This window comes from Symphalangus syndactylus, chromosome 14 (genome assembly GCF_028878055.3).
Source record: "Symphalangus syndactylus isolate Jambi chromosome 14, NHGRI_mSymSyn1-v2.1_pri, whole genome shotgun sequence".
Lineage (NCBI taxonomy): Eukaryota > Metazoa > Chordata > Mammalia > Primates > Hylobatidae > Symphalangus > Symphalangus syndactylus.
The window spans coordinates 16,603,166-16,626,376 of record NC_072436.2 but is presented as its reverse complement, the minus strand read 5'-3'; the positions used below and the strand labels follow the sequence as shown (position 1 = coordinate 16,626,376).

The 23,211-nt window shown below is 49.4% G+C and overlaps 1 long non-coding RNA gene across 1 annotated transcript; it reads left to right on the top strand.

Moving 5' to 3' along the window:
- The first annotated feature begins 10,529 nt into the window (after positions 1-10,529).
- LOC129462739 (uncharacterized) lies at positions 10,530-16,294 on the top strand. Its single transcript, XR_008650938.2, has 2 exons — positions 10,530-10,702; positions 11,302-16,294. It is a non-coding gene; the product is annotated as an uncharacterized lncRNA (long non-coding RNA).
- The last annotated feature ends 6,917 nt before the right edge of the window (positions 16,295-23,211 follow it).

Sequence of the window (23,211 nt, the reverse complement as noted above, 5' to 3'; positions counted from 1 at the left end):
AAATTAGCTGGGCGTGGTGGCAGGTGCCTGTAAGGGCAGGTGCTGAGGTGGCAGAATTGCCTGAACCCATGAGGCAGAGGTTGCAGCGAGCCCAGATCTCGCCACTGCACTCCAGCCTGGGTGAGAGAGGGAGACTCCGTCTTTAAAAAATAAATAAATAAAATAAAATAAAATAAATGTTACCAAACATCAATTCCCCGTGAAGCACCTAAGCCTTAGTTCAGAGTAGAAGCAGGAGAAACAGAGCTTGCTGATGGGAGGCACCTAACAGAATACAGACAGCCCGTGAGCATCTCCATGTGCCAGGCACTGGGCTCTGTGTTTTTTTGTCTGTTTTTCTTTATTTAGAGATGGGGTCTTGCTATATTGCCCAGGCTAGTCTTGAACTCCTGGCCCTAAGCAATCCTTCAGTTTCTGCCCCAAAAAGTGCTGGGATTACAGGCACAGGCCACCACACCCACCCCCCAGACTCAGTTTCTTTCTCTCTCTCTCTTTTTTTTTTTTTTTTGAGATGGAGTTTTGCTCTTGTCACCCAAGTTGGAGTGCAATGGCACGATCTCGGCTCACTGCAACCTCCGCCTCCCGGGTTTAAGCAATTCTCCTGCCTCAGCCTCCCAAGTAGCTGGAATTACAGGTGCCCACCACCACGACCAGCTAATTTTTGTATTTTTAGTAGAGACAGGGTCTCACCACATTGGCCAGCCTGGTCTCAAACTCCTGACCTCAGGTGATCCACCCGCCTTGGCCTCCCAAAGTGCTCAGATTACAGGCGTGAGCCAGCACACCCTGCCAGGCCTCGTTTCTTATATGCACTGTCTCATTCTATTCTCACAATAACCCTACGAGGCAGGAATTCTTGTTATGTCCATTTTATACATGGACATACTGAGGGCCAGAGAGTTTAAGCAATTTGACCAAAGAACACTAGTTAGTGGGGGAAACAGGATTTGAATCGGCCGGTTGCTCTCTGCCTTCTGTACATCTATCCATTGTGTGCAAGGCATAGGGAGATGCTAGTGTTAGCAGAGCCTGGATCTAGAAGGCAGGTTCAAGGTGAAGTCGGCACACAGGAGCACATACCCCTTAACTCTAATGCTGGGAGTTAGATAAAAATGATGAGTAGTTTGGTGTGGCCGGGACCTAGTGGGTAGAAAGGGGGTGATGGAAGATAACATTGGAATGATGGGCTGGTACTGACACTGAAGGTCTTCATACAGCACACTGAGCTCTTGAGGGTTCTTAGGGGTATGTTCTAGAAAGATCGTGCTGGTGGTATTAGGGAGGATGAACTGATACGTCAGGAGGCCAGAGACCCCCTAGGAGGCCAGAGGGATAGCCCAGGCGAGAGACAGGGAGGCCAGGGAGCAGCTGGAGGGGCACCAGAAGCCTCTGCAGGGTACACTGGGTTTGGAGGAGACCTGGGGGCAGAGGGAGGGAATGCTCACACCCTCTGTGGTCCCTGGAGCCCTTCTAGCGAGAAGGAGGATGGGGCAAGAGGCTTAGAGAGAGAAGCAGCAGTGCCCCACTCTGTCATGACGTAATCCCCTAGGAGATTTGAGAATGGGGGCTTCAGCTACCCCTCCCCATGAGCATCCTGTGCCCATGGGGGCTTAGCCCTGGGTCCAGGGTTTCAGAGGTATCCGTCTGGGCTCTGGACATGTACCCAGAGGTGGTCGGTGGTCGGAAGGGAAGGGTGGTTGAGATGGACAGAGAGGCACTGCCCTGGCCGGCCTGGTAGCCTGGCCCCACCCTCTGAGGCTCTTCTTGCTTGGACCCCTTTGCCCCACTGCTTTCTTTCTTTCTTTTTTTTTTTAGACAGAATCTTGCTCTGTCTCCCAGGCTGGAGTGCAGTGGCACAATCTCGGCTCACTGCAACCTCCGCCTCCTGGGTTCAAGTGATTCTCCTGCCTCAGCCTCCCGAGTAGCTGGGACTACAGGTGCCCACCATCACACCTGGTTAATTTTTTCTATTTTTAGTAAAGACGGGATTTCACCATGTTAGCCAGTCTGGTCTCCAACTCCTGACCTCAAGTGATCCGCCCGCCTCGGCCTCTCAAAGTGCTAGAATTACAAGCATGAGCCACCGCGCCCGGACTCCCTTTGCCCCACTTCTGATGCCAAGGGGCGCAGGGGCCCGTCCTTACAGGACTCGCGTGGCTGCACATGAGGAGGCTGCTCCAAACCAGCGTCCACACCACAGCTCAGCTCAGTGGCCTGGAGGAAGCTCCCATGGTGATGTGGAGGCTCCAGCTGCTCTCCTGCCCATGGACTTTCCACCTCATATTTCTGGAGTTCTGGACTCGCACCAGCTCTTCCACACTCCCTAACTCCTCTACTCCAACATGGAAATAAACAGAGAACATGAATGAGAAGGTGCAAAGGCCATGATTGAGGGCTTGCTGTATAACAAGGGGGCAGCCACCACCACCTGTGTTTGAGAGGGACTCAAAGGCGGGCAGGGTAGGGAAGTTTTCAGGTGACATAAGCCAAAAAGTGTCTGCGACAGAACTCGATTGATTTAGAGGATTATTTGCCAAGGTCGAGGACATGCCAGAGACAGAGAAACACAAGTTGCAGCAGGATCTGTGGCCTGTGCTTTTTCCAAAGAGTTTTGAGGACTTCAACATTTAAAGAGGGGGCCGGGCATGGTCGCTTATGCCTATAATCCCAGCACTTTGGGAGGCCGAGGCAGGAGGATCACCTGAGGTCGGGAGTTTGAGACCCAGCTGGCCAACATGACGAAACCCCGTCTCTACTAAAAATACAAAAATTAGCCAGGCCTGGTGGCGGGCACCTGTAATCCCAGCTACTTGGGAGGCTGAGGCAGGAGAATCTCTTGAATCCGGGAGGCAGAGGTTGCAGTTAGCTGAGATCATGATACTGCACTCCAGCCTGGGCGACAAGAGCAAGACTCCGTCTCAAAAAAAAAAAAAAAAAAATTTAAAGAGGGAAGAGCAGGAAGGAGAGGAAGGAAGAAAGGACAAAGGGAGGGAGAGCAGGCAGCAGGGGAAGGAAAAGGAAAAGGGAGGGAGAGCAGGCAATTAGAGAAGTGGTTATGTTCCTGTGAGGCTTTGATTAGTACTCACTGAATCCACATTTTACACATGAAAAGAGGTGTGCTTAATAAATCTATGTTTTACATAAGATAAAGTAAGCATGTGAAATGACAGCTATTTGGGAACAAAAGGAAGGTAGGTTTTTTGTTTGTTTTTGTGTGACTCAGCCAGGCATGGGGGCTCCCACCTGTTATCCCAGCACTTTGGGAGGCCGAGGCAGGGGGCTCACTTGAGCCTAAGAGTTCAAGACCAGCCTGGGCAACATGGCAAAACCCCATCCCTACAAAAAACACAAAAAATTAGCCAAGTGTGGTGGCATGCACCTGTAGTCCTACCTACTTGGGAGGCTTGAGGTGGGAGGATCACCTGAGCTGGGAGGTCAAGGATGCAGTGAGCTGTGATCGTGCCTCTGAACTCCAGCCTGGGTGAGAATGAGACTCTGAAAAAAAAAAAAAAGAAGAAGGAAAAGAAAGAAAAAAGAGAGAGAGAAGAAAGGAAAGAAAGAGAGAAAGAAAGGAAGAAAGAAGAAAAGAAAGGAAGAAGGAAGGAAGAATGAAAGAAAAGAGAGAGAAAGAAAGAAAGAGAAAAGAACAGAAAAGAAAGGAAGAAGGAAAGGAGGGGAGGGGAGGGGGAAGGAAAGGGAAGCTTGACGTTTACCTTGATGGAGGCTGTGGACCTAGGAAACTGGAAGCAGCTCGCTAGAAGAGGACAGGGCATCCTATGGGATTGGTTAGAGGGGCATATTTGGCTTTACTTTTTTTTTTTTTTTTGAGACAGTGTCTCACTCTGTTGCCCAGGCTGGAGTGCAGTGGTGCCATCTGGGCTTGCTGCAGCCTCAACTTCATGGGCTCAAGCAATCCTCCTACCTTGGCCTCCCAGGTAGCTGGGACTACAGGTGTGTGCCACCACGCCTGGCTAATTTTTATATTTTTTGTAGAGATAGGGTCTCGCTATGTTGCCCAGGCTGGTCTCAAATTCCTGGGCTCAAGAGATCCACCCGCATTAGCCTCCCAAAGTGCTGGAATCATAGGTGTGAGCCCCTGCATCCAGCCCATATTTGGCTTTTTCTTGGAAATGGGGACAAATTGGAAGCGGGGATGAGAATTAGGGAAACTATCAATTAAAAATCAAATCCTGGCCACGTGGAGTCAATTGGTTGACTTCTTGGACCAGTCATTAGAGCTGGTCGCCTGACTTCCGCAAGTATGACTTGTAGCTAGCAGACAGCAGACTGGCTTCCTGGGCTGGTTGTTGTAGAGGATGGTGGGCCTTCCTGGGCTGGTTGCTGCAGATTGTGGGTCAGAGATCTATTTTTATGTCTGGTCTGGCCGCTGGCCATTTGTAGAGTCAGTCTTTCACCAGCAATCTGTGAGTATCATCCTAGTTTTTCAGACAAGTAAACTGGGAATCAGAAAAGTAAGCTGACGTAGCTAAGGTCACAGAACTAGTAAGTTTCAGAACCTGGACAGGAATCTGCCGGTTCTGAGCATTTATTTATATGCTCAGCCTTCCACAGGCAAAGTTCACAGCTGACTCATTTTTGCCTCCTTGTCTCCCACTTTTAATTACCCCAGTACTTTGGGCATGTTCTCAATAAGTATTTATTGAATGAATGAATACAAATTTTTATGACGTCGGTGAGGAAACCAGAGAGGAAAGCCAGAAGAGAGTGAGGGGTCTTAGCTGAGGAGGCCCCTGTAATGAGAACAACACCGCTGGGTTCTCTTGGCCACCTCTTCTCTGGCATCCTGCAAGAATCACAGGTCCTTGGTTAGAGCCTGGAACCACTGGCTGAGAGACTTGGGGGTCTGGGCCAGCTTGGCCAGGAGGGACCTGGCGTTGGTTCGGAAGGGTGAGAGTTGGGGGAGCGTGCACTCCACGGGGTTACATTGTTATAATTAACATACTGGGGACGGCTGTCAGGTCTCACTGAGAGGAGGGGCAGTCAATGGTGGGGAAGGGCACTTCCTCCCAGGAGCTGCCTGGGGATCCAACCAGGTGGGGAGGGTCAGGAGCCTCAGGCACTACAGACGGCAGAATTCTAAGCCCGCCCCATGGACTCCATCCCTGTGCCCAGAGTTACTCCCTTGACCATATTGTAGGGCTACACAGTGAAAGGGATTTATGGTGTAAGAACGGTACCCCAGGGAAACAGCAGTGGCTGGGGAGGTCAGGTGGACCTGGGGGGCCAGGTGTCCAGGCTGCCTGTCCCACCATGTCCCAGACTGGCCTCGTGGCCCTAGGCCCCTCCCTAAGCCCCAGTTTCTACATCTGTGAAGTGAGGCGCTGGCCCAAGTAATCTAAACCTACCTATTGTGATCCAGATTCTTTTGAGCCCCAGGGAGGCCAGGATTAAGGCCGGCTCCCCTGGGTTCCAGCCCGTCAGGGGAGTGTGGGTGATTTCTTGGGCCTGTGGAAGGAAAGAAGCCCAAGAAATCACTCCTGAAAAGTGGCCACCATATGAGCGGGCTGGCTGGATGATCCCTGTGGCATCCTGGTCCCTCTCCCTCCTGCCTCAGTTCCTCTATGACCTCAAGATGGAAGAGCCACACCTACAAAGAAAAAAAGACTATCTGTGAGAAACAGGTGTGGCTGTTGATTTTTCCAAGGGCTTGGCTCAGCTTTGGGCTGAAAATCCCCAGGCCATCCACAAGGGGTGTGGTCACAGCCAAATAAAGACTTCAGTCCCGGAGACTGGGACCATCCCATCAACCACAAAATATTACACAGGAGGAGCGTGAGTCAGGGACGGGAGGTGGCCCCTCACTGTCCCCACCTCAGTAGGTGGCCCTTCTGACTCTGCGCTGCTGCTGCAGGAGATGGCAACACGAGGGTCTCCGCATGCAGCCTGCAGGCATCTCAGCTTCATGTCCTCAGCCTCCTCTCTTCCTTCTTTTCTCCAGAAAGGAGGCCAGCAGAAGGCTTGGGCCCTGAAAGCTAAAGGGAAAGGAATGCAACATGGGCTGGGCAGGAGCAGAAGGAGAGAGGAAAACAGTAGAGGGTTTTTTTGTTTTGTTTTGTTTTGTTTGAAACGGAGTCTTGCACTATCACCCGGGCTGGAGTGCAATGGCGCGACGCGATCTCGGCTCACTGCAACCTCCTCTTCCCAGGTTCAAGCGATTCTCCTGCCTCAGCCTCCCAAGTAGCTGGAATTACAGACACCTGCCACCACCCCTGGCTAATTTTTTGTATTTTTAGTAGAGACGGGGTTTCACTATGTTGGCCAGGCTGGTCTCAAACACCTGACCTCGTGATCCACCCACCTTGGCCTCCCAAAGTGCTGGGATTACAGGTGTGAGCCACCCTGCCTGGCCAACAGTAGAGGTTTGAAGATATGAAGATGGAGTCCCTGGGAGAAAGGGGAGCCTTAGTGGTTTAGAAGCCAGAAGGTTTAGAGGAGATGGGATGAAAAAATGCAAAAACAAAGGAGTTGCAAGATAAAATGCTTCCCTGATAGAGCTGCTTGGTTGGTAACAACTCAAATTTGGCAAAAGGCACTCTTGGTTTCATCCTAGCATCTACAGTGGTCCTTACTGGGAGGAGAGGGAGCCTGGTCCAGAACCCTCTGTTGCCTCTCTGAGGTTCCAGCAGCAGTTCCCAGCCTCTCTCCTCCAGACTCTGGTCAATCGGATACCTTCCTTTGGCTTCGAAAGGGCAGACACATCCAGCCACACCAGTCTCACTGCCTTTGCTGTGCTAAATCCTGTCCAGCTGACACTGCAGTTTCTGGGCCCCACGGAATCCTGGCTCCCTGGGCCCTCTGACCACCCGCACCCCTTGTTCCTGCAGACAATCCTGCCATGCCTCTTGCTATCCCAGAGGGAAGGAAAGGCCACAAGACCAAGCAGATGGCTTTGCATGGGAGTTTCTAATTAAGTTGTTGGACTGCAAAAAGGGGTCCCCTCTTCAAATCTTCTAGAACCTGAAACTCGACAAGGGAAGGGAAGGCCAAGCTTGAGTCTGAGATGTCAGCTCAGGAGCCGGAAGAAGGGAGCTGCGCAAATGGTCGTTCTGCTCAGTGGGGCCCCGGGCAAGGCCCTGCAGCTAAGAAAATGCTTTTGGTGGTTTTTGCTGCAGGTGCCTACATTCTTGTGTAACTGTAGGGAAGAGGGGCCTAGGTGAGGGGAGAGGAGGCTCCCGCTTGGCCTTGCTACAAATAATAGCATTGAAGGGAGCTAGAAGCACATTAAGCAAAGCCCTGGAAACGCGTTAAGGGCAGACTTTCAAGGAATCTGGATGCCCACAGCCAGGCAAGAGGCCAGGTTGAGAGATGGTTGTGGGATGCCCCGTGAGCAGAGTCCTCCCCCTCCTCTTTCCCCTGCCCTACCCTGCCCAATATCAGGCTATCTGCCGGGGACAGGCCAGGAGCTGCCTCTCTGGGCTGGGCACCATCTGGGTGGCCAGGAGGTGGGCTAGGGAATGCCCAGGAAGAGCCAAGTCCTGAAGTCACTGTGCCCAGGCCTGCCCTTCCCTAAGAGGGAGTATGGGGGGAGTGGGGAAGCAAGCAGGTGGGAGATTGGAGAACTCCAAGGCTGTCTTCAGGGCATGAGACTTCAGAGTTTGAGGGTGGGGGAGTATCAGGGAGGCAGGTTGGGGCCATTAGTGGGTGAGATCCCTGGTAGTGGGACCAGGCAGGCTGTATTCCTTCCTTCCTTCCTTCCTTCCTTCCTTCCTTCTTTCCTTCCTTCCTTTTTCTCTCTCTTTCTCTCCCCCTTCCTTACCTCCTTCCTTCCTTCCTTTCTCTCTCTTTCTTCCTTCCTTCTTTCCTTCCCTTCTTTTTCTTTTTCCTTCCCTTCTTCTCTTTCTTTCCTTCTCTCTTCCTTCCTTCATTCCTTCCTTTCTTTGTTTATTTCTCTCCTTCCTTCCTTCCTCTCTCTTCTCTCCTTATTTTCTTCCTTCCCTTTTCTTTCTTTCTTTCTTTCTTTCTTTCTTTCTTTCTTTCTTTCTTTCTCTTCCTTTCTTTCTTTCTGTTTTTATTTTTATTTTTTGAGCTAGGGTCTCACTTTGTCACCCAAGCTGGATGGAGTGCAGTGACACGACCACAGCTCACTGCAGCCTCCACCTCCCACCTCAGCCTCCTGAATAGCTGGGACTCCAGGCACATGCCACCGCACCTGTGGCAAATTTTTAAATTTTGGTAGCATCTGGGGGTCTCACTGTGTTGCCCAGGCTGGCCTCGAACTCTTGGGCTCCCAAAGTGCTGGGATTCCAGGTGAGAGCCACCGCACTGGCCACCAGGGTGTATTTCTTTTGGCTTCAGAGTGCTCTGCACAGGCTTGAGCCTGTCTTCAGGATGTATGGTCTCCATGGGGCTCTGAGGGCGTTCAATGAAGTGTACATGAAACAATTGGCTTGGGCTGAGCTTCTGCACGAGGCCCAGCAGACCAAACCGAAATGGAGTCACTCATGCTGAAGTTCTGCGTCACCCAGTTGACACTAAGTTGTTTATCTGACATTCTGAGACATCAGGAGAGTGAGGGATAATAGCCAGATCCCCAAACAGGCTAGTTTTAGCCGGCATGATAAGGAAGTCCCCTCTGCTTTAATCTTACAAGGAAAATAACTTTGAAATCTGAGGTTTGTTCTGTTTCTGCTTTCAAAGCCAACCTCTACTGCTCAGCTCAATCCGAACACTCATTCTCTTGTGTAAGGTGAGATATTGCCCAATTCTAGAATCCAAGTAAAAGCCAATTAAGATCTTTAAATTTGTTGTAATTTTGTCTTTTGACAAGAGAAACGAGCTTGCAGGGGGAGGGGCCATTTCCTCTGTGTCTCTAGATCTCCTGTGTATACGGAAAGAGCTGGGACCAGGCTCAGCGATCACCTCACCACGGTTGGGTTCAACCAAGTGGGGCAACTCTTTGGCCAGAAAGCAAAAGTCTTTTTAGCTTCAGTGTAGGCCATTCTGGGTCCCAGACCCACAGCTTCAGGCACTATGGGAATCGGAATTCTTAGATGGCTTCACGATCTCTGTCCCTGGGTATGTTACTCCCTTGATGATATTATATTATATGGCAGAAGGGATCTGCAGTGTAATTAACATTATCAATCAGTTGATCTCCAAGTAGGTCAGTTATCTGAGTGGGCTGGATCTAATCCCACGAGCTTATTAAAAGCAGAGAGTTTCTCCAGTAGCAGAAGGGAAGTCAGAGAGATTCTAAGCACAAGAAGAACTGGATGCACGTTCACTGGCTTTAAAGATGCAGGAAGCATTACATGGAAAGGATTTGTGAACAGTCCCTAGGAGCTCAGAGAGACCCCCAGCCAGCGGCCAACAAGAAAACAGGAACCTCAGTCCTGCAACCACAAGGAAGTGGGTTCTGTCAACAACCTAAGTGAACCTGGAAGTCGATTCCTCCCTAGAGCCTCTGGATGAGACCCCAGGCTGACCAACACCTTGCTTTTGGCTTCCTGATGTCCTAAGCAGAGACCCAGTGAAGCCTGCCCCAGACGTCTAACCTACAGAACCATGAGCAAATAAATGGCTGCTAAATATGTGGCAATTTGTTATGCAGAAATAATACCTAATACAGGTGCCTGCACAGAGACGGTTCCAGGGCATGGATGTTGATCCCAGGGGAGGAGGCAAAGGAGGCCTTCTGATCTCTCCCACAGCCTTGAAGTTGCAGCCTCACCCTGCACTCTGGCTGTGCCCCTCCTCCACAGAGAACCGTCCACATCTTTGCTCACACAGCTTCTGCCAGAGGCCCAAGCTTCTGTGCTCAGGCTGGGAAGTTTGGGAGTGAACTATGTACAGATAAACCAATTGCAGGGGAATCGCACAGCTTCTTGTTATCATTATCCAGGTTTCTTATTAGTTTTCTTCTCTGTTAATTTGCCCCTGTATTTCTGCCCAGTTCTGATGCTGTTGGATCTTCCAATCCTTGGCAAAAGCAAAATCCTTTCTAGCAAGTTACTCAGGCAGGACTCCCTAATTAAAGACCCAGAGTGGCCAGGAGTGGTGGCTCATGCGTGTAATCCCAGCATTTTGGGATGCCAAGGCGGGTGGATAGCTTGAGCCTAGGAGTTTGAGACCAACCTGGGCAACATAGGGAGACCCTGTCTCTACAAAATATAAAAATAAATTAGCTGATCCTGGTAGCATGCACCTGTAGTCCCAGCTCTTGGGAGGCTGAGGTGGAAGGGTTGCTTGAGCCCAAGAAGTTGAGGCTACAGTGCACTATGATCATGCCACTGCACTCCCGCCTGGGTGACAGAGTGAGACCCTGTCTCAAAAACAAAAACTCAAAATGAGTTGCTGTCTCTCCCGGTCTTGTGACCTAAATAGCTTGATTTAGGACATGTGGCAGAGATAGTTAGCTGTCTACCAAAATCTGCACGCCCCTTTCATAGCACAGTATTGTCACTAAGAGCAGAGACTACATTTCCCAGCTGCCTTTGCAACTGGGTGTGTCCACGTGACAAATTCCTACCAGTAGAATATGAGCAGAAAATGCAGCCCCTCTGAGCCAAGGCATCAGAAGCAAGTGTGCTTCCTCCATCACTTCCCTCCTCTTTGCCAGCTGGATATAGGTACCAACAAGACCCTGGGGAAGGGGAGAGCCCTGAGATAGAGCCTGGGTCCCTGAATCACCACGTGGAGGAAAGTCACTGACCAATCAGGAACGCTCGTCTTGGTCTGTTATGTGAGTAAGAAATAAATTCCTAAGGTATTTGAGCTATTATACATTTGGGAGTCTATTTGTGCTGCTTTTTAGCTTACCCTTCATAATACACATCCCTCTTTGGCCCCCAGTGTTAATCAAGTTGTACAAGGTGCTGACTAAACTCCCAGGATGAAAACCTTCAAATATCCCTGTACCTCACTTTCCTCGGCTGGCTCCCATCCCTGTCTTGGTTCACACTGCTTGCTCCAAAGTCTGGCTGACTCAGCTGGCCTGGGCCATCATCCATCTGCTGTCAAAGAGTGCCTGGCTCACAGCAAAAAGAACATTTATTCCCCCAAAACATAGGGTTCTTTTTTTCAGCAAAGGTGGTGCAGCAATATATTTGGAGAAGCGGATTGCGAGTCAGCACATGCTCCGGGTTCCCTTGGGACACAGTCGGGGAGCCCATGTCTTCAGCCCCCGCTACCCCAGCAAGAGCCTCCAGTGGTGAGGGGAAGGGGAGAAGGGCAATGGAGAGGTGGAGGAATGCAGAAAGAGGTGACAGTTCTCTCAGAAAGCAATTAAGCATTTTGTGGTGGCCCCAGGGACAACCTCAAATTTTTGTGTTTTTCCCCCAGAGAGACTGAAGAGCTGCGGGGAGGAGAGCATCCCTAGCTACAGTTCTTGAAAACTCTGCTTGGTAATGTGGCGTTGAGAGACTCTGAGAAGCTGGCTTCGGGAAGGTGGCCACACCCCGCCTGCCCGCCACCCGGGATGCCACGAGCCGCAACAGTGTCGGTCTCCGGTCAGGGCTGGGGTAAAGATCAGCGGTGGCTCATCTTCCCTCTGACACAGCAGCATGGGACACCTGGATGGAACTGAAATGGGGCCCCAGATACAGCAAACCTCTCTCCCTGTCCACTTCTGAAGTCTAGCTCGGGATTGCCGGCCCCAGCAGAGCAGGCAGGGGAGCTTTGACTGTGGATGGTGTTTGAGCCTAGACTAGGCCCCAGGATCTCCAATGAAGCTCATAGATGGAAAAGACCAGCTCCCAGGGGTCAGAGGCCCTGGAGGTTAGAAAATTACAAGTCCACATCCTTCAAGGAGCTCCAGGATGACTCTGCCTCAGCAATTTCCAGTGCAAATTTACTTTTTGTTTGAGTCAGGAAATAACAGGCTGCAGACTCCCCAGGGGCCCAGGAATCCAGCCACCGGCTTCTCCTGGCTTCTCTCGACCTTCTGTGAGCAAGACTCAGCCAGACGTACAGGGTGGCCCCGAGCTTAAATTACAACCACCTGACCAGAGCTGCCCCGCAGATGCCCAGACCCTGCTTAGAGAGGGTCCCTGTGGAGAGAGGGGCTTCTCCAGGCTTCTGGCTGGTTGCATGCGTGGCCTGAATTCTCCATGCACAAGCAAGAGGCTGTCTCTACTTCCCACCCTAGGCAGCTCTTAGCACTACCCCTGAAGTGACAATGAGCCGCGCAGCCAGGGTGGAAGCTACACAGTGCGTCTTACGTGACTTACAGTGAGAGCTGTTCCCAAGTTTACCATCCCTTGGCGGTGGCTCACCACTCTCCCTGCCCAAAGTCCTCTCAATAACTTAAATCTCTTCCCTCCACTCAGCCGCCTTCCTCTCATTTTGTCACTTAGAGCTTAGGGCTTTGCTCATTGGTTTCTTCCAAATCTTCCTTCTTCCAGTCTAGCTGGGTCCTTTCATGCCTAGTTTACAAAGGTGTCTGGCCTGATCCCTATCTGCCAGCCCCTATCCCTCCCAGGGGGACCAGGAAGCCTGGGTTTGACAGGTGCAATGCACAGGTGCCGGGCGCCCACTGTTAGTGCAAGAGGCCAAGGTCTTCCCAGGACTGGCAGCTCAGATGGCCCGGGCAGAAATAACCTGAGCCTGCTGCCCTTTCCTTCTTGGGAGTGACTCAGCGAGAAGCCAGAAGATAGAAACACAAATCTAGTCCTGGATCTTGCAGAGCCAATCACAGGCAAGGCCACAGCCTTAAGGCTGTGTACGGAGAGGATCTGGAGCCAGCTGTAGGGCTGGACGCTGAAAAGACGCTCAACCTCATTTAGTAGGAGACAAGTGCAAATGAAAACTATACCCAGACCCCATTTTCCACGGAGCGGATTGGCAGAGATGCAGGCTTTCAGGACACACTTGCTTGGCAAGAAGGGGAGGCCACTCTCCCCCTTTGCTAGCAGGCTGTAAAATGATACAGTCTCCTCGGAAGGCAAGTTGGCAATATCTACCTACTAAATGCACAAATTCTTTGACCCAGCGATTCTACTTGTACAAACGGAACACCTAGCTATGCGTGCACATTTATGAGGTGACCCAGGCGGCATTGTTTGCAAGAATGACAAAGGATTGGAGGCTCCTACATAGGTGACGGGTTCCACACTTGCAGTGTTCCCATGCAATGGATCACAGTAGGCAGAACAAATAATTGGAACCATTGATAGACGAATATGGAACCGTGTCCTAGATACATTGGAAAGAGGAAAAACAAAACAAAAGAAATCGAGGAGCAGAACAGGCTGTGGGGCTGGCTGGTTTCAATTCTCGATGAATGGACGAAATGGCACACTCCCATTTGGGTGAAGGAGGGTAACAGAGAAGCAATGTCTATGCTGGTCTAATGTGTGTGCTAAGGAATATCTCTGGATGGATACCCCAAATTGGTTTCATTGGCTATACAGAGGCAAGCATATACCTTTTTGTAACTTGAGCATTTTAAAATATGTTAGCTGGGCCGGGTGGCAAGTGCCTGTAGTCCCAGCTACTTGGAAGGCTGAGGCAGAAGAATCATTTGAGGCCTGGAGTTCAAGGCTGCAGTGAGCCATGATGGGGTCTATGAATAGCCACTGCATTCCAGCCTAGGCAACACAGTGAGACCCTCATCTCTAAAAACAATAAAAATTCAAAAATATTTTTTTGAACTAGGCAAACATGTTACTTATTTTAAAAAAATAAACAGTTTAAAAGGTGAGGCCAGGCATGGTGGCTCACGCTTGTAATCCCAGCACTTTGGGAGGCCGAGGCAAGCAGATCATGAGGTCAAGAGATCGAGACCATCCTGGCCAACATGGTGAAACCCCGTATCTACTAAAAATACAAAAATTAGCTGGGCACGGTGGCGCTTGTCTGTAGTCCCAGCTACTTGGGAGGCTGAGGCAGGAGAATCACTTGAACCTGGGAGGCGGAGGTTGCAGTGAGCCGAGATCGCGCCACTGCACTCCAGTCTGGCAACAGGGCAAGGCTTCGTCTCAAAAAAAAAAAAAAAAAAAAAAAAAAAAATGGTGAGCGCCAGCTCAGTAATGGAATAAAATGACACCAGTACTTGAGAGGCAAGCAAGTTCCAGGACAGAACGAGGTGGTGGAGGGAAGAGATCATTCCATTTTACATTTTACATTCATATTTTGCAAACAGTTTCATTTCTGTTGCTGCTTTCAATCCAGAGGGCAGTCCTTTCTTTTCAGATGAAGAAATGGAGGCTCAGAGAGGGGAAGTGACTTTGTGGAAATCACATAGCAAGTGGCTGAGCCAAGACTCACATCTAGGTGTTTTTGTTTTGTTTTGTTTTTTGAGATGGAGTTTTGCTCTTGTTGCCCAGGCTGGAGTGCAGTGGCACAATCTCAGATAACTGCAACCTCCACCTCCTGGATTCAAGTGATTCTCCTGCCTCAGTCTCCCGAATAGCTAGGATTACAGTCTCCCGAATAGCTAGGATCACCACATCTGGCTAACTTTTGTGGTTTTAGTAGAAACGGGGTTTCACCATGTTGGCCAGGCTGGTCTCGAACTCCTGACCTCAGGTGACCCACCTGCCTCAGCCTCCCAAAGTGCTGGGATTCCAGGCATGAGCCACCACACCCAGCCTTGTTTTGTTTTGTTTTTGAGACAGGGTTTTCCTTTGTCACCCAGGCTGGAGTGCAGTGGCGCAATCTCAGCTCACTGCAACTTCCGCCGCCAGGGTTCAAATAATCCTCCTGCCTCAGCCTCCCTAGTAGCTGGGACTACAGGTGTGCACCACCACATCCGGCTAATTTTTGTATTTTTAGTAGAGACAGGGTTTCACCATGTTGGCCAGGCTGGTCTCGAACTCCTGACCTCAGGTGATCCGTCAGCCTCAGCCTCCCAAAGTGCTGGAATTATAGGCATGAGCCACCAGGCCCAGCTGCACCCAGGTTTTCAGGCTCCCCATCACATGCTTTTTTCTACCTCACCCTATAGCAGACAAGACCTGGGGTCTTGGGTCACTGCTATCCCTATTTCCACCTAGAACATGATCTAGACCACAGTACATATGGGCTCAGGCACCAGCTGTCAGAGAATGGCGTCAGATTCTAGCTCAGCTACATCCTACCTGAGTGACTTTTAGGGGAGTTACTTTTTGGACTGTGCTGTGGTCTGTTTGTGCCCCACCTAAATTCGTATGTTGAAACTTACTCTCCAATGTGATGGTATTAAGAGGTGGGGCATTTGGGAGGTGATTAGTGCTCTTATAAAAGAGGCTGGAGTGCAGGGTGCGGTGGCTCATGCCTGTAATCCCAGCACTTTGGGAGGCTGTGGCGGGCAGATCACCTGAGGTTGGGAGTTCAAGACCAGCCTGACCAACATGGAGAAACCCCATCTCTACTAAAAATACAAAATTAGCTGGGCATGGTGGTGCATGCTTGTAATCCCAACTACTCAGGAGGCTGAGGTGGGAGAATCACTTGAACTTGGGAGGCAGAGTTTGCAGTGAGCCGAGATCGCGCCATTGCACTCCAGCCTGGACAACAAGATGAAACTTTGTCTCAAAAAAAAAAAAAAAAAAAAGAGGCTGGAGGGAACTTGTTCACTTTTGCCCTGTGAAGACACAGCAAAAATGTGCTATCTTTGAAGCAGAGAGTGAGGCCAGGTGCAGTGGCTTATACCAGTAATCCCAACACTTTGGGAAGCTAAGAGGAGAGGATCACTTGAGCCCAGGAGTTTGAGACCAGCCTAGGCAACATGATAAAATCCTGTCTCTACAAAAAAATCCCAAAATTAGCCAGATGTGGTGGCACATGCCTCTAGTCCCAGCTATTAGGGAGGCTAGGTTGGAGAATTGCTTGAGCCCCAAGAGATAGAGGCAGTAGTGAGCCGTGATCACACCACTGCACTCCAGCCTGGGGGACAGAGTGAGACCCTGTCTCAAAAACAAAAGATTTTTTTTTCCTTTTTCTTAATTCACCTCCCCTTCCTTATTTCTATTTACTTTTAAAAATTAATATATAGTAAAACTGGCTGGGCACAGTGGTTCACACCTGTAATGCCAGCACTTTGGGAGGCCAAAGAGGGCAGATCATTTGAGGTCAGGAGTTCGAGACCAGCCTGGGCAACATGGTAAAACCCTGTCTCTACAAAAAATACAGAAATTATCCTAGATGTGGTGGTGGGTGCCTGTAATCCCAGCTACTCAGGAGGCTGAGGCAGGAGAATCACTTTAACCTGAAAGATGGAGGTTGCCGTGGGCCAAGATCACACCACTGCACTCCAGCCTGGGCCCTGGGTGACAGACAGAGTGAGACACTGTCTCAGAAAATAAAAATATATAAATATAAATAAATAAATAAAATTAACATATAGTAAAGTTGATTTTTGTTGTTGTTGTTGTTTCGATTTGCATAATCACCATCACAATCAGGATACAGACAGTTCCATCGCCCCAAGAAACCTCCTCAAGAGTCCCCTTCGGGGAGCCACATTCTTTCCCTACCCCAGCCTCTGCCTAGAAATGGCTAACATGTTCTCTGTCCCTGTAATTTTGTCTTCTTGAGAATATCATAGAAATGGAATTTTACATGATATAACCTTTTGACTGGCTCTTTTCTCTAGAATAATGCCTTTGAGGTTCATCGCAGGTGTTGTGTATATCAATAGTTCATTTCATTTGATTATGGGGATACCATAGTTTGTTTATCCATTCATTCATTGAAGGACATTTGGGTTGTTTCCAGTTTTTGGTGATTATGAATAGAGCTGCTATAGATATTTGTGCAAAGGTTTTTGTGTGAACAAAAGTTTTCATTTCTCTAGGCAGTAATTCTCAACTGGAGGCAATTTCGCCTCCCATGGGACATTTGGCAATGACTCTGACATTTATGATTGTCAAGGTGAAGCGCTGCTGGTATCTAGTTGGCAGAGGTCAGGGATGCTGCTAAACAACCTATAATACATAGGACGGTCCCTACAATGAGGAATGATCTGGCCCAAAATATCAATAGCACTGAGGCTGAGAAATCCTGGTCTTGGGAATACACAGAACTGAAATTGTTGGTTGTGTGGTATGATATGGTTTGGCTGTGTCCCCCGACCCAAATCTCATCTGGAATTGTAGTTCCCATAATCCCTATGTGTCATGGGAGGGACCTGGTGGGAGGTAATTGAATCATGGAGGCGGTTACCCCCACGCTGCTGTTCTCCTGATAGTGAGCGTGTTCTCACGAGATCTGATTGTTTTATAAGGGGCTTTTCCCCTCCTTCGCTCTGCACTTCTCCTTGCTGCTGCCCTGTGAAGAAGGACGTGTTTGTTTCCCCTTCTGCCATGATTGTAAGTTTCCTGAGGCCTCCCCAGCCATGCAGAACAGTGAGTCAATTAGACCTCTTTCCTTTATAAATTACCCAGTCTCGGGTATGTCTTTATTAGCAGCATGAGAGCAGACTAATACACGATATGTGTATGTTTCACGCTATAAAAAATTGCCAAACTGTTTTCCAGAGTGACTTTACCATTTTGCATTTCCACCAACAACGTTGAAGGTTCTAGGTGCTTTACGTCTTTGGCAGTGTTTGACATTGTCAGTCTTTTTTATTTTATCCATTATACTAGGCATGTGGTGGTATCTCATTATGCCTTTAATTTGCATTTCCTTAACGGCTAATCATGTTAAATATCTTTCATGAGCTTATTTGCCATCTGTATCTCCTCTTTGGTAAAGTGTCTATTCAAATCTTTTGCGCCTTTTAAAGTTGGATTTATTTCTTACTGTTGAATTTTAAAGGTTCTTTATATATTATGGACACAAGTTTCTTTGTGGAATATGTGATTTGCATCTTCTCTCATTCTATTGTTTTTCCATTCTCTTAACAGTGTCTTTCACACAGCAAAAATTTTTAATTTTGGTGAATTTCAATGCCTTACTCCATTTTGTGCTCCTATAAATACTACAGACTGGCTGGGCATGGTGGCTCACACCTCTAATCCCAGCACTTTGGGAGGCCAACGCAGGCAGATCACTTGAGGTCAGGAATTCAAGACCAGCCTGGCCAACATGGTGAAACACTGTCTCTACTAAAAATACAAAAATTAGCCAGGCACGGTGGTGGGTGCCTGTAATTCCAGCTACTTGGGAGGCTGAGGCAGGAGAATTGGTTGAACCTGGGAGGCAGAGGTTGCAGTGAGCTGAGATGGCACCACTGCACTCTAGCGTGGGCAACAGAGCAAGACTCTGTCTGAAAATAATAATAATAAAAGTTAACATTTGAGGAAGGTGTGAGATTTAGGTTGAGGTCCCCCCCCCACTTTTTAAAATATGGATGTCAATCATTGCAACCATGTGTTGAAAAGATTGTTCTCCTTCATTAAATTATGTCTTTGTCAAAACTGATGGAATTGACGTCTTTGTCAAAAATCAGTTGGGCTTATTTGTGTTTGGTCTATTTCTGTGTTCTCTAGTCTCTCTCCTTGACTGCTGGCCTCTACCCATTTGCCAATAGCACATTGTCTTGATGACTGCCACTTTATCATAAGTCTTCAAGCAGAGTAGTGTGATTGTAAGTCCTGTTGCTTTATTGTCCTTCTTTATCAAAATGGTTTGGTTTTTCCAATTCTTTTGCCCTTCTGTAGACATTTTAGAATCATCTATCTATATCTACAACCTTTCCTTCTTTTTTTTTTTTTTTTTTTGAGATGGAGTCTTGCTGTGTCACCCAGGCTGGAGTGCAGTGGTACGATCTCGGCCCACTGCAAGCTTCACCCTTGGGTTCACGCCATTCTCCTGCCTCAGCCTCCCAAGTAGCTGGGACTACAGGCGCCTGTCACCACGCCCAGCTAATTTTTTGTATTTTTAGTAGAGATGGGGTTTCACTATGTTAGCCAGGATGGTCTCGATCTCCTGACCTCATGATCCGCCCATCTCGGCCTCCGAAAGTGCTGGGATTACAGGCATGAGCCACCATGCCCGGCCAACCTTTCCTTCTTTTTAACTTATTTTTACAAGGCATAGGCTTATGATGACCCCATTTTACTCTTTGTTCTAAGTAGGATTTTGACACTCAGAGTTCTAGGTAGAACCTTTGGGTAGGTTCCAAGGAAGGGAGAAATGCTGCTTTTATAGAAAACCAAAAAAAACAGCCATTCACCTGCTTCTTGGGAGAACAGATTGCCTTTTGCCTAAGGAATATGAAGTGTACAGATTTACTTTCTTTTCTCACTGTGGAGTTGGTCTGTGCATTTTGTTCTCCACTAGTTTGCAAGGCCAAGTTATATTCACTTTTTTGACAGCAAAATGGTAAGAACACTTCTGACTCGTCCTGGAAGATATTACTTAACCTTTTGAAACATGTTTTTCATCGAGTCAAATAACTTGACTGAAACTGCACATACAATTTCTTCTAAAGGTGGTGCGAGAGTTCATCTTGTCTTGTTCTGGGATTGTCAGATCTGAACACATTGTCCTCCAATTCTCTGGTTTCTAGAACAGACGAGGCTGCCACTCAGCACCAAAGCTAAGAGAAGGATTGAAGTGAGTGGGAATCACTAAAAGAGTCCTACTGGCCTTCTTCCTGGGACTGCAGAGCCAGCTGTCCTTTGCCCTTCCACTCCCAGCTCCCCAGTCCTGGACCTGGGAAGACTCCCCTGCTCCGGCCCTCCCTGCCTCTCTGAGAGGCCTGGAGAGCAGAGGCCTCTAGAGCTGGTCACTGTCTTGTTTACTACCTGAAACGAAGCCTCTGAGTTTTCTGTTTGTGCAACAAGATGATCTGCTTGGGGAAGAGAAGTCATGAGCCACTCATTAAGACAGCCAGTCCCAGGGGAAAGAGAAATGGGTGAGGCCTGGGATGTAGGAGCTCCTTCTGGCTCCAAGCTGGCCTTGCTGCTATACCTGGGACAAAGAATGACTTCCTCAAGCCCCTTGAGCTCACCTATAAACTGGCAACTATGCGATCTGACCTGCTCATCTCATGGAATTGTCGCAAGACTCAAATGATCAAGCAAGTTTTCTAGAAAACATCTGGAAAGAGGCAGCCCAAACTGTTCAGAATGGCTTCTCTAGGGAAGAGGATATGGGAGCGAATGGAGAGAACTGCGGTTATTCTGCTTTTGTCTTCAATTAATTCTGATCTTGTTTCGAAATATTTTAACAAATATGGATTCCTTTTGTGATTGAAAAAGTTTGTAGGCCAGGCATGGTGGCTCACACTTGTAATCCCAGCACTTTTGGGAGGCCAAGGCAGGAGGATTGTTTGAGCCTAGGAGTTTGATACCAGCCTGGGCAATATAGAGGGACCCCGTCTCTAATTTAAATAATAAAAAATAGGCCAGCACGTGGCTAATACCTGTAATTCCAACACTTTGGGAGGCTGAGGTGAGAGGATCCCTTGAGCCCAGTAGTCTGAGACCAGCCTGGGCAACAGAGTGGAACCCCATGTCTGTAAGTAATTTTAAAAATTAGCTGGGCAGCTGGGCGCGTTGGCTCAGCCTGTAATCCCAGCACTTTGGGAGGCCGAGGCGGGCGGATCATGAGGTCAGGAGATCGAGACCATCCTGGTTAACACGGTGAAACCTCATCTCTACTAAAAATACAACAAATTAGCCAGGCGTGATGGCGGGCACCTGTAGTCACAGCTACTCAGGAGGCTGAGGCAGGAGAATGGCGTGAACCTGGGAGGCGGAGCTTGCAGTGAGCCGAGATCGTGCCACTGCACTCCAGCCTGGGTGACTGAGCGAAACTCTGTCTCAAAAAAAAAAAAAAAAAAAAAAAATTAGCTGGGCATGGTGGTGCGCACCTATAGTCCCAGCTACTTGGGAAGCTGAAGTGGAAGGATTGCCTGAGTTCAGGAGGTCAAGACTGCAGTGAGCCTTCATTGTACCACTGCCCTCCAGCCTGGGCAACAGAGCAAGATCCTGTCTCCAAAAAAAAAAAAAAAAACAAAAAAGTCTGTAAATGTTCACATGTATGTTACGTAATAATGTGTTTTGTGGTCTTCAAAAGTCTCCAGCCCTGCTAAGCTGCCAGTTACCCTTCTTAGCCTGTGTTGTTGGTTGCTTAGTTCAGAGTTGCTCACTTCAGTTTCACAGCATGACAGGCTGAGCCCACAGATATTTGAAACCTGAGGGTGTTGATGAAATCAGCTAGGATGGGGACCTGGGTTGAGGTCCCCTCCATGGCTTCCTGTTGATTGTGGGTCTGGCTCCTGCCTCCTCCCTCTGAGCCTCCCAGGCATGGGGCATGTGTTTCTCCCTGGCTATCTGGCGAGTCCAGCCTGCAGGCAGGCACTGTGGTGCCAGAGAGAGCGCTGCTGCTGAACAGAATAGAGTCAGCACAAAACACATTAAAAAATCAATTGCTGGGGCAGCAGCCCACCAGAGTAAGGGACCTGGGCGCAGAGTTCATCCTCCCAAGGACCTGGTGCAGCTGGGGGCTCAGGGCATGCCAATGGCTCAGCAGGTGCAGTGGCCAGCCTGGCCAGAAGTATTCCAGGCACAAAGACATAGCCAGGGACTGGCGCAACTTCATCGGGCAGCAAGGAGCAATGGGGTCGTGTGCCTCTATACGTGCTTAATTGCTGTTTGGAAGCCGCTCGCAGGTGAAATGCATGTTCTGATCTCCCCATGTGGCTAGGATCCATCCAGGGCAGGCCTTCCCTTCCCCAGAGCCCCTCCCACATCTGAGGAAATAGCTGAAGGTGCCACCCGTGGAGAACCCAGGAACCCCGGGAGCAAGAAAAGGCACCCAAGAAAGAGACCACTGCTGTTCCTAATGGGGCAGTCCTGACTGTCACTCTGACCAATGACAGGAGGGCAGAACCCCTAGGACCTCTCTGTGGAGTGGGGAGAGAGGGCAGGGAAGGCAAGGAGCCCAGCCTCTCCAGCCAGCCCCACCAACCAGGTCGCATTCACAGATGAGCTCGTTGGGGGCTCACTCAGGAATTCACCTCCTGCCCCCAGGCTCTGCAGACATTTTTGGGTATGGTGGGGGTGGGATTCCTTGTGTGCTGAAAACGTTCTTTTTTTTTTTTTTTTTGAGACGGAGTCTCGCTCTGTCGCCCAGGCTGGAGTGCAGTGGCGCAGTCTCGGCTCACTGCAAGCTCCGCCTCCCGGGTTCACGCCATTCTCCTGCCTCAGCCTCTCCGAGTAGCTGGGACTACAGGCGCCCGCCACCACGCCCGGCTAATTTTTTTTGTATTTTTAGTAGAGACGGGGTTTCACCGTGGTCTCGATCTCCTGACCTCGTGATCCGCCCCCCTCGGCCTCCCAAAGTGCTGGGATTACAAGCGTGAGTCACCGCGCCCGGCCGAAAACAAGTTCTGTCCTGTCCTCCTGCCACTACCTGGACCTGCGGGGGAGGGGGCACCAGGTGTCCTGCGCTAGCGGCTGTTCCGAGCCTGAGGGGGGCTGCAGCTGCTCAGTGAGCAGGGTGGCCCCTGAGAAGGGGCATGAGTCAGTCCTGAGTCAGCACCACTCAGAACCCCACGCTGTTCCCCTCCTGAACAAGTCCAGCACATGGGGTTGGGACACAGACACGAATACCCCATCCAACGAACTGTCTCTGATTGGAAACACAAAACTCTCCCCTCTTCCATCAGGTGCCCAGACAGAAACCATCTCATGCAGAGAGCATCCTGAGGCCCCACCTCCTCTCCAGTTCATGGCTCAGCAAACTTTTTCTGTAAAGAGCCAAATAGCAAACATTTTCAACTTTATTCTTGACCACGTGGTCTCTATCACTATTCAACTCTGCCAGTACAGCATGAAAGCAGACAGACAATAAGGCAACAAATGGGCATGGCCACGTTCCAATAAAACTTTATTTATATAAACAGGTGGCAGGCTGGATTTGGTTTGTGGACTGTAGTTTGCTGACCCAGCTGTAATTCGCCAGGCACCTCCTAGGGCAGGTCTGAGCACCCTTTAGGATCAGCCATCCTCCCAAATAGCTGGGACCACAGGTGTGTGCTACCACACCCGGCTCATTTTTTTATTCTTTTATTTTTATTTATTTATTTTCTTGAGACAGGGTCTTTCTTTGTCGCCCAGCTAGAGTGCCGTGACATGATCCCTGCTCACTGCAGCCTCAACTTCCCAGGCTCAAGCAATTCTCCTGCCTCGGCCTCCTGAGTAGCTGGGACTACAGGCACGTGCCACAAAACCTTGCTAATTTTTTTATTTTTTGTACAGCCGGGGTTTTACCACGTTGCCCAGGCTGGTCTAAAACTCCTGAGCTCAAGCCATCTGCCTGCCTCAACCTCCAAAAGGGCTGGGATTATAGGCATGACCAATTATACTCTGCCTG